The sequence below is a fragment of the Diabrotica undecimpunctata genome, chromosome 6 (assembly GCF_040954645.1).
Source record: "Diabrotica undecimpunctata isolate CICGRU chromosome 6, icDiaUnde3, whole genome shotgun sequence".
NCBI classification, from domain to species: Eukaryota; Metazoa; Arthropoda; class Insecta; order Coleoptera; family Chrysomelidae; genus Diabrotica; species Diabrotica undecimpunctata.
In genome coordinates, this window is record NC_092808.1 from 24,008,979 (window position 1) to 24,021,796 (window position 12,818).

Here is a 12,818-nt window from a genome sequence, read left to right on the forward strand (position 1 = left end):
ATTGTTTTAGTTTTCTGAGATGAGATTGTCATATTAAATTCTTTTGCTCTTGTGTTAAATCTGTGGACCAGTCTTTGCAGACTATCTTTATCTTGGGCTATCAATATTGCGTCGTCTGCGTAATAGAGTATTTTGATTTCTTTGTTTCCCATTCTGTATCCTCTTCATTTGTTAATGGTTTTGATGATTTCATCCATGATCAAATTAAAGAGCATGGGGCTCAATGAATCCCCTTGTCTTATTTCGCTGCCTATTTCTATAGGTTCTATAAGTTGTCCATCTATTCTGACTTCTATTTTGCTGTTTTGGTAGATGTTATCGATAGTTTTTATAATGTTTAGGGGAACTTCTCTATTATGCAGAAGATGGATAATATATTTGAGTCTTACCCTATCAAACGCTTTCTTTAGGTCAATCAGACACAGAAATGCTGGTCTATTATACTCTAGTGATTTCTCAGTAATTTGCTTTAAAACGAATATTGCACCTGTACATGATCTTCCACTACGAAAACCCTGTTGTTCATCTGCTAAACTTATCCTCTGATTTATTAGCACTTGTAAAATTTTAGTTGTAAGTTTTAGCGTAGTATTTAAGAAGTTTATACCTCTGTAGTTTTTTGGCTGTTTTTTATCTCCTTTTTTTAAATAGCAGAATTAGTTCGCTCGTTCTTCATTCCTCCAGTATTTTATTGTGTTTTATAATTTTATTAATTTTTGTTGTTAATTGTTCTGTCATTGCTGCTCCACAATATTTCAGTACTCGTTTGGTATCCCGTCTTTACCTGCTGCTTTTCTGTTCTTCAGGTTTTCAAGTGTTTTCCTTGACCGAGGTTAAGATATTAGACTTAATTTTTGCCCAGCTGTCTTCGACTCCTTCACTTTCTGTGATATATATATATATTTCTGCTTTTTTCTGTTATTCTTTTTTGGAATAGGTATCTTGTGGAGTCATCCTGTAAGCTTTCGATTTTTATCTCTGTGGTGTATTCTGGTGTTTTGTTATTACATATATGTGTTTTCATTCGGCTTTTGAACAATACCAATTTATGATCGCTTCCTATTTCTGCTCATGTTAGTGCTCTTACATCCAAGATTTTAGAGGGCTGTAACTCTCTATTCGACAGAATATAGTATATCATAGATCTTTGTCTCCTACAGGGCATATCTGAACCGCATAATACAGTGCAATATCGCTGAAAAAAAAAAGGTCCAGGCTGAAGAAGGGGCCCAGGCCGAAGAAGCAGATTAGGCCCCAAAATCTCCGAGAGTGATATTAGGAGTAGTCCGCTAATCACTTTCGAGCTACCGTAAACAGTTATTATTTCAATATGATCGCTAATGTTCGATAATTATATACGGCACTAAAAGAAGATCTATGTACTTGATTTCTGTATATTTTAATACACTCTTGGTAACGTTACAGTAAAGTCACTAAATAACTAGGTCTGTTAATATTATCAGAAAACATTTGCCCTTTTTTAATCAAATATTTATTTGGGGAACTCTTTGATTAAATATAATTACTGAACTTTTGCTTGTCACGTAAAATAAAAATTACCAAGATTATATATAATAGGTGCTGGGAAAGTCAGGTGGAGAATTGGGAAAAAAGGAACTAAGGTAAACAATTTTCTATTTTTGCTGCACGTGTTCAGAATTAAAACGAGGTTATTACATTATACTATATGTTCCGTAAACTTTAAGAGACTTGCTATTAACCAAGTAGATTTAATTATTTTACCGAAAAGAAAAATGCTTCACAGGGTTCTTAAATTTTCTACCTTATTAAAATGTATTTAATGCAAGCAATATTCCTGTTACTAGTAAAAGCAAATATTTACCGTTGAATATGGATTTATCCTTTTTAAAAATTGTTTCCATGAAAATCGATATGGTTTTATATGCATTTGAACGAATTTTTGAAGCATTATGTCTATTACGAGCGATGTGGCTTAAAGGCATACATTTTAAACGCATCGATAACTTTTTGAAGCGCTGAAAAACGTTTAGGCCACTATTTATTTTGAATAAACCATACAAAAAGAGCAAATTGGTGTAAAATTTCGGGTTAAATTAAAGGAATACTATTACAGCTTTTAAAATTCAGGCACTGATGAGCGTTAATAGTGTTAAAGTTGCTCTCCACTATTTTTCACTATATATATATATATATATATATATATATATATATATATATATATATATATATATATATCTTTTTTATCATTTATTGTATTATTATTCTTTTTGATTTGTATAGACTCTATAAGCTTATGTTCACTTTTTAGGATCTTGGTTTTGTCAAAATCAAATTTACGTTGCTTTTCATTTTAATGTTTTGTGAGGGCGGTTGAGTTTTTTTTGTCATAGTTGTGAGAACGTATTCTTGAGTTAAGTAGCTGACTGGTTTGTCCAATATATACTCCATCACAATTCGAGCAGGGAATTTCATACACAACATGCGATTTTTTAATAGAGGGGTTTTTGTTTTTAGTCTTGTAAAATTCTTTTTCAAAAGATTGTGCCCTTTATGAGCAACCGTAATGTTATGTTTAGACAGAAGATTTGCAAGTTGTTCTGATAAATCGTTTATATAGGGGAGAGACATATAGTTTTTCTTTACCGTGTTGGTTTTATTGTTATTGTATAATGTATGCAGTCGCGATTTTAAAGTGTTGTTGAAAAGGTGGTGTGGGTATCAATTAAGTGTTAGTAATGTATTTGCATGTAAAAGAGAAAACAATAGTGAACATCAAAGAAAATTTACAAAATATAGAGAAACTGAATAGAAATACTGATAACATAGACCAAAAATGCGAGAATATTAAACATGCCGTAATGCTGGCAGGGAGAGAAAATTTAACACCGAAAGAAAGGAAACATAAAGAATGGATGAATGAGAAAATACTACAGTTGATGTGTGAAAGAAGGGTACACAAAACAAATAATCCGATAAGATACAAAGAAACAGATAAACTGATAAAAAAGAAAATAAGAGAAGCTAGAGAAAGATGGCTAAGTGAGCAATGCCAGGATTTGGAACAACTGGAGCGAAAATATGACTTTTTTAATGTACACAAAAAGATTAAAGAAATGACAGGAAGGAGAAGAACAACACAAACAGGACAGATCAAAGATACAGATGGTTTACTCATAACAGATTTACAACAAAAAATGAATCGATGGACAGAATACATATCACAACTTTTTGATGACAAAGATAGACAAGAAATCTCAAACGAATATACAGATGATACAGGGCCTGATATAATCAGAGAAGAAATAGATTATGCAATCAAACAAGCGAAAAGTGGTAAGGCCCCCGCTCCTGATGAAATTCCCGTAGAACTGCTCAAACTTATGGACGATGAATCTATTAAAATACTCCTAGATCTATTTAACACAATATATAGAACTGGAATAATACCTAGGGAATGGCTCCGTTCGACCTTTATACTACTGCCAAAAAAGGCAAATACAAGGGAATGCAGCGAATATCGTACGATAGCTTGGATGAGTCATGCTCTAAAACTGTTCCTGAAAATAATCCATAATAGGATCTATAGGAAATTAGACGTAGACATCAGTAACACTCAGATTGGATTCAGAAAAGGGCTGGGTACAAGGGAGGCTCTGTTTGCAATGAACGTTCTCTCACAGAGATGCTTAGACATGAACCAAGAAATTTACACCTGCTTTATTGATTTCGAAAAGGCCTTTGACAAAGTACAACATGAACCACTAAGACAAATTTTAATAAAGAAAAATATAGACAGCCGAGATATTCGAATTATATGTAACCTATATTGGAATCAAACAGCAAATGTGAAGGTTGAGGGTAGGCTAACAGAAGAAATTCAAATCCGTCGAGGAGTCCGGCAGGGATGCATCTTGTCGCCACTTTTATTTAATCTGTATAGTGAAGCTATTTGTGAACAAGCACTCGAGGAAGAAGATCTTGGTCTGATAATAAATGGTGAGACGATCAACAATATAAGGTATGCTGACGATACGGTTCTCCTAACGGGAACGCTAGTAGAACTACAACATCTCGTTCAAAGTCTCAATATATACTGTAACGGTTACGGCTTGAAAATTAATTTGAAAAAAACTAAATTTATGGTAATCACGAAATCAAAGAACATCAGAGCTAATCTTGTAATAGACAATACAACGATTGAGCGTGTGTCCTGTTATAAATATCTAGGTGCTTGGATCACAGACCATACTGATCAAACAAAAGAGATTAGATGTAGAATAGAAATCACTAGATCAGTCTTTAATAGAATGCGCAAACTCTTTTGCAATCGTGATATCAATATAAAGTTACGAATACGAATGCTGCGGTGTTATGTCTTTTCTACCCTGTTGTATGGAGTAGAGGCTTGGACACTAAAACAGTTGACCACAAAAAACATCGAAGCTTTCGAGATGTGGTGCAATAGGCGCATTCTCAGAATATCATGGATGGACCGCGTCACTAACACGCAAGTACTCCAAACTTTAGACAAAAGATGCGAAATTCTAAATGAGATAAAAACTAGAAAGATGGAATACCTGGGCACATTGTGAGAGGTGAAAAGTACGAACTTTTAAGAAATATCATGCAGGGCAAAATTAAGGGCAAAAGAAGTGTGGGAAGAAGAAAAATATCGTGGCTTCATAATCTACGTGAATGGTTCGGGTGTAGTTCGATTGAACTTTTTAGGCGCGTTGCAAACAAAGTCGCAGTGGCCATGATGATTTCCAATCTCCGCTAGGAGTGGCACGAGAAGAAGAAGAAGATGTATTTGCTTTTTTAATGGACTGAGGTCTATTGATGGGATCGGATAATCTGAGAACTCTATCGGCGAATCCGATAACTACATATTTCTTTTGAGAAAGGGATGATGAGAGTTGAAATTCAGATATCTCGACGAGCAGGTTTTTTTGGTGTATCGTGAAGTAGTTATAGTGCTGTTTTCTCTATGTAATGTCAGGTCCAAAAAATTAATTTAACAATTTTTTTCAACTTTTAATGTGAAATTTAGTTTTTGGTGAAAGTTATTGAATTCACTTAGTAAAATATCCATTTTATCCTCTTGTGCTGCACTCAAGCAGTCATCTTTATAGCGATAGAAAAAAGGTATATAAAAATCTATTTTATTTAAAACAATTTCCTCTAGATGCTCTAAAACTAATTGAGTGATGGCACTGGCTAATCGAAGATTTTGATTTTATATAGCTATAATCTTTTTTATGAACCTAAGCCCAAAAAAATCTACTAAAAAAATATATTAAGGTTCAAGTTCAAGAACTAAACTCAAACTATGTATATATATATATATATATAATATACAGAGTGGTCCTTAAGTAATTGTACAAAAAGAAACAGTAGATTATACACTTTAAAATATTACGATTTAAGCCAACTTGCTTTAATCAAATATTGAGAATAAGAAAGATACAGGGTGTTAAAGCAAATATTTAAAATTTTATTTTTCGCTATAGCTTCTTGAGTATGAAAAATTATAATTTAATGCACACTTAGATGTAGCTGATAGAGGGCACTACATATGCCACATCTGTGGCATAAATTTGTGCTTAATTTTTTTGTTCTTCAAGTTAACTCAAGCTTTGTCGAAAAAAGTTCAAGACACATTATTTTATTAAAAAAAGATATACTTGTTAATAACTTTAAAAATCAACAGTTTTCGAGATAATCACATTTCATAAATCAGCTGCATAATAATTCCCAGTTGTAAAGCCCTCTAAATACCTGTGGATAAGCATAATTATTAGTTTATTCTTATAAAAACAAATCAAAGATGGTAACGTAAAATCACAAAATACTTTGTTATGCATTTTACTAGAGAACATAGAAGCTGCGCTAAGTTAATACACTTAAACTTAAAGTTAAGAGTAATATTATTACAAAAATTAATTTCAAACTCACTAACTCTGCACCGAGCTTTCGACATCCTCTCTAATATATTCGTTAGGGCTTTCGCGGTCTTATTCTCCTTAGCCTCCAGATCTCTGCATCTAGTGCAGTAATCAGTGAACAATGTAGTAAAGAGATATAGGGCTCTGGAGACTGAGATCCCGCAAACCCTGAAAAAGACATTATAGAGGATGTCTAAAGTTTTTCTATTGAAAATGAAAGCCGTATAAACTGAAAGCCTGATGAGTTTGATCTTCATTTTTGTAATAACCCTGATCCATAACCCTAATCAGTCGTTAAGCTACTCTGCAAATAAATTGTTTATTTGGAATCGCGTTATTAAAGACACTTAGACACAAAACACGCAGAAACACATTCTAACATTTTATAATGAGGATCATTGCCAGATCTAGATTGCCATTTAGAACCCATTCACATCTCATCTGACGGTCAGCAACGGACATAACAACATATTTTTAATTGAAATGTAAGACATCTTTAATTGTGCACCATCTAAAGCGTTTTTACCCAAGGCATTTAGTGGTTTGGCCCATGTGCAACTAGTATTTAACTGTATTGCTTTTTTAACCTAAGTCAAAATTTTACCTTTACCTATGCTTTAAAGTAAGTGGACATACTTATTCCAGGTACCAAACACTGATGATGGGCTTTTAGGCCTGAAAACGTTCTGTGATATAGCCGAAAGGGATTTTATAAAGTTATACACCTTTTATAAAGGATTTTAAATAAACTTTTTGGAATAAAAAATGTATACGAAAAATATTAAAATATATAGGGTGTCCCATATAAAAAAAACATTAGTTGGTATTATATCTCCTTAGTGAGACCACCTAAAAAAAATTATTAGCGCCATTAAACCCTTTCATAATATATCTATTAAAAGCTTTATTAAAATTAAATTTTTTCTTTATAAAGAAGATATATAACCCTGTATCTCCCTAATGTGAAGAGCTATTGATAATTGGACTAGGAAATCATTACTTTAACGAAAAAAGAAGTCTTGACATCTTAGCTAACTACTACCTTGCAGCATTTACCAACTTGGGACACCCTGTACATTATGATATAACTTGTACTTCGATTAAGCTGAGTGGGAATAAATTATGTTTGTTAAAGATTAACGTTTATTTCTAGCTTGTCCTACATCGTATACACACAGAATTATCCTTAAAAGAGGGCGCAAGCCCAATTAAAAATATTTTATTTGCCGTTCCGGCCCCCAACTCAGAAATCGTTTTAAAAGTACAAGTTCTTGACAAATTAATTAAATTATTTTCAAGTGATTAGAAAACCACTCAGCTTTCTGTTAGTTATCTTTCGGCAAATTTTATTTTTCCAATATAATTGGCGGTGTTTCGGTCATTGATCTGTTTACATTTTTATCACTTTCTCTAAGCTGTAATCAGTTATTCTGTCATTTGATAAATAAAACTGAAATGTATTTTTTTTCTAATTAAATTTTTTAAATTCAATACTACGTTAAGAAACTCTGGTCAACTTGTTTTTTAATTTTTTAAGTTATTACGTTCATCGAGTTTGATCAGATCTGGTTGTTTATTTAGAAATGACACTGCCAATACAATTTTTCCACAACATTTACTTTGAAATAAAATATATCGAATCAGTTGGTTTATTAACGAAGGTTGAAATAAGTATAAGAAATCTGTGATGTAATTTTTATCTGTTAGACAAAAAGTAGACTTTTATCTATTATAATAGTTGCTAGTTCTATATAGTTTACTGATAGTTAACATTAAGCCACAATGTGTATTATTGGTTAGTGTTCTTCTCCAATTTATTTATAATCGACTCGTTAAAATTAAAAAAAAATTGTATCTTATCTGAATGGGAAGGTCAAGTATAAATTGTTGTCGAATTGGTGTTGGTATCTGAGACTATTATATATTGTACACACATCAAAATAATCTACAAACAAAATGCGAGGTTACCGAAGGATTCCAAATAATTAATTTCAAATATTTTTAATAAAAAGTTATAAACAAGTGTCCCAAATATGAAATAAACATTTTTTTTTTAGAATTACTGTAATACCTCTTAGGAAAATTAAGAGAGCTTTTTAAGTCAAAAAATGGTAACACAAAATTGTAAAAAACTGATTTGTTGTCCGTCAACTCCCAACAAAGTAGTCTTTCGGTTAAGTTAGTATAGTATAATCTCCAAGGTTGTTGATTACTGTCCTACATCGGTAAGACAAACTCATGATCAAATAGTCAATGTCTTGCTGTGGTATTCTGTTCCACTCCATTGAAAGGCCCTCAAACAGTTGCTGTATTATTGAACGCAATATTTTGTTGTAAAATGCGTCTGCCCAATATGTCCTGTACATGCTCAATTGGGTTTAAATCTGGCGATTGTGCAGGCCATGGTAAAAACTCTATTTCATTATCTTCAAGGAATGTTCGCACACCATGGCAATATGCGGACGCGCATTGTCGTGCATTAATTAAAATTGGAAACCAGCTTGTTGTGCAAAGGATACAACAAAAGGTTCAACAATAATATCGTGGTAGTCTGTTGCATTAAGAAATCGTTCCAGACAAACGAGATTGGTTCTTCCACCAAGAGTGATTCCACCCCATACCATTATACTGCCGACTTGCTGTCTATGAACCTCCTGCATGGTGGCCAAACGGTCAGCATTGCCAGATCGTCTCCAGATTTCCTCTGGATAACACAGGCAGTCTCACAGGTCTTCCAGCATTTAACCCTACTTCATGTGCAGTCTATTTCTAATGGTTTGGTCACTTACACTTTATGCGTCTCTTGCTGCCTCATTTGTAATTGTGATGCAGTTAGAGTGCGATCTCGCAAAGCCTGTAACCTAATTAAACGGTCTTCACTCTAGTTGGTTATCCTTGTACGGCCTGAATTTAGCAATATCACTAGATTCGTAACACCTTACCCACAAACCCTTAATGACTCTTCTATTTGTGTGGAGGACCTCAGTAACGTATTTTTGACTTCTGCCAGCTTGAAGCATCTCGATAGCACGCCACTGCGTATTGCAATTTAAATGATCTCTTTATTATTTGAAATTGCAAAACTAAATAAAAATCCACATATACATCGAAAATCAAGTATCAATAAACTTTTTATCTTATGGCAAAAAACGCCTATTGAAGTTTTGTAAATTTTTTATAGCCACTCTTATCAGCATTACCGTCCAAGTTGGTACAATAATCGACAAAATAACAAAAAAGATTAAAAATATAAATTTATTTTTGTATTTGCAGCTAATATTGATATAAAGCTATTAATATAGGTGTCCCCTAAATTATTTTCATGTGTATTATTAAAAATTACCTATTCTTTTATTTAAATTCACATAATATGCATGTTTGCTATTTTAATTTGAATGTTAAAAAAGACCCCGGCACTTTTCTAATGTAAAAGTGGTTTTTGTTAAATTGGCTGAAACTTTACAGAGATGTAGCTTTGGCCATGCTGATCAAAAGTTATCATTGCGCCAAGACTCAAAGAAATTCGTGTAATTATTCCTAGTTTTCTTTAAGATAGTCGTAGGTTCGTTAGCACCAGGGGGGATCTGATTTTGTGAGACGGATGCGATCAAATCGAGTACTTTTAACTTGCTGGCAAATCCTATATTTTGCCCTCTCTACCGATTACACTATTACCAATTCACCCAAGGGAGATAATTGGTCGTATGCACTAGAGGGTGATATCACAACTTGCATTGCATTTCCAGGAGCTCTATGACTCTTAAAAACTACGCTATCTTCTGGCCTAGGCACAGACTCGCCGCACGCATCCTGCGTTCACAGGACGCATCTGGGCAGCGGGCTAAATTCGATGCCCAGGCACCCAAAAAACCTAGACCCCATACTCATCAAGGAATCCTGTCAACACGATTGGATTTCGCCCCGGAGTACTTTGGGACCCCCGAACACTGACGATACGATAAGCCCCGTTTGGGTAAAGTAGGGCACATAAAGAGTATGGCCAACATCCGAACCAATGCTCCTGCGAGTCAGTCTCCAGGTGAGAATGGCACGGTAGCCATACCGTAGGACTACGCAGTACCTGTATTGCTACACAAAAACCTGCTGGTGATTCCTTTGAGAGCGAGCAAGTGCACACAGGTGGAAATAACGGACCACCTGGCACGATTGATAGGTCACCGCTGAGGAGCCTACTCCTCTACTAGCTGTGCTCTCGTCTGGAGCGCACGTCCAGTCTGGAGCTGGTCGTTTTGAACTTATAAAATCTCCTACAGAGGTTTTGTGAAATGAAAGCAGAATGGTCCTACGTTAGATAGTCTCGGATACTAGGAATGCAACCTGTTGACCAGTACGACTTATGGACTCGTCTCGCTTCTAGTAGTCATCATATCGGCTATAGATACCTCAAACGGCTGGTACGTTACTGTTCTTACATACGGGACGTAGGAACTGGATCGCTTTGTCTTCATTGCCGCGAACCCCACACCTTAAATGACGGCTTACCATCTCTAATTCCATTCTATCAGTCGCCTCTTACGACAGACAGGGACCAACGCCCTAGCAGTAATCTTATTAGTATTCTGAAGCTATTTTCTTGTGGCACCTTAAAACAATTACTATTTTAATGCGAATAAGCCACAATTAAAGTTTAAAATAAGTTTATTGACGTTTCAATTTCAACTTCGGAAATCGTTCTCAAAACATAAACATTATTAAATTAAACAAATTTTGTTTTTTGTTACTTGGTGAAATTTTTTTCTAATAATTGAATTTTATCTGACTTATTTTTATTGACAATTCAGACATATATTATACATCTTAAAGTAGACGACTTTGGAATGATATTGCCAATAGAGCTGAGTTGCGTTCCTGAGACGACTTTATTGTAAGATGATTTATTCGATTAAATGAAATTAACTTTAACTTAAGAATATCATCAAAAGACAATCACATGTCATGATGTCATTAAAATTCTCCTGTTAGTGATTCCATAATAAATCATGAGGAAAAAACCAGAAAAAAACCTCATAATACCATCTCGAAATGGTAAGTACTTGGTCTTACATTTAGTTTACTCTCAATAAACACAAAACTCTGATTTTATATGTATGATATTAAACAAACATAACTGATGTATCCTCGATATTTTACTGACTCACTAATAGTGTAATAGTGGTATTTTCCTTTTATTAACTTCCTCTTTTAATATGGGTAATCAAATCCTACTGCATTCTGCCGAGATATTTGCGATACAATTGGCCTTCTTTAAGCATAATTAGAGCCGCTTCTTTGATTTTTATCTTTTTAACGGATGGGCCCAACGCCTCACGTTGGGCGAGTGTGTAACGATAAGACTACCAAAGAGAATTGAAATACTATTATAAAATAATACCCCAATTAACTATGGGCGCTTATCGTCGTTGCTTCGCCTAGCTCAGTATCTCAAGTGTGAATCCGTCTTGTCTTAAACTATGAATTAAACAATGAAAATTCAGTTGGTAATAAATAAAACAATGAATTAACTAATTATATTTATTTAGCTTAAAACAAACAAAATAATGATATTTTGCACAAGCAAACCCTGCCTATTGCTTTACAATATACAAATTTAAAATTGATACTTATGGCTTCATGTGGTTGAAAGGGTAAGTTGTTGATGACTCCTGATGGTGGTTGGATGGATTGTCACTAAATGAGCAGATTTTAAGTTGATGGGACGCGTTGTAGTTTTATTCAGAATTCATTGATATAAATTTCATCTCCGTAGACATCGTTTCATCTTACTACACTAGTACCAATAAATTATTCCATAAATTATGCCACAATCTATTCCATAAATTATTCCATAAATTATTTCATAAATTATTCCATAAATTATTCCATAAATTATTCCATAAATTATTCCATAAATTATTCCATAAACCCAAGGGATTTCTGCAGACGATAAAATGAACCTTATTTCATATTTTCTTCTTTTATAAATTTCAACTACACACAAAAAAATATCACACCAAGTTAGAAAAGCTGATTGACTGAGATTAGTGGTGAGTGACTATAATGAACTATAGCACAGTAGCCATAGAGCATATGTCTATGATGGAATTAGCGCTTCTGTCAACATAGAACAGAATCTTAAGTCTACCGGACAGAAAAAGAAAGAGCTTCAACTATTTTTTGAAGAAAAAATAGTAAAAAAATGAAACGAAAGGTTAAGGAATTAATAAATTAATAAAGAAATTAAAATAAAATAATTATTTAAATATAAATTAATAAAGATGTGACGTTTATAACGTTATACCATCTATTTCTTTTAGGACTTAAATCGTTCCATTGAACTCTATGTTCATTATCCCATGCGTGTTTACATATTTGAGAACTATCAAATTCTCCATTTTTAATATAAGATTAATGTTCATGTATTCTCACATTTAATGGCCTTGATGTTTCACCTAAATAAAACTGAGCGCATTCACAAGATATTTTATAAATACTATTCTTTGTTCTTTCTTGTCCATTGTTCATTAGGTGTAATTTGTAGTTAAAATTGTGTTGTTTTATATATTCGACATGCAATCGAAAAGAAGTGTTTTAAACGCTTTGGATCTTTTGTAATGTGCAAGTTTAAAATTTATCATTTTTTAGGCATATTTCTTATTTTTATTCTTCAGAGTCGAGAAAATATAGCACCTTGCCAGCCTGACTCTCAAGTCCAATTTTAGTTCTCTTGCACAAAGTACCTTTCTCATTTTATTGAAGTTTGTACGTGCTTTCTCTATTCGAACTTTGATTTCTTTGGAGTAATCGTTTGTGTGATTAATTATTGTGCCAAGATAGTGGTAGTTTTCAACTTGTTCTAAAGCACTACCGTTAATTGTCAGGCTTTCACCATTA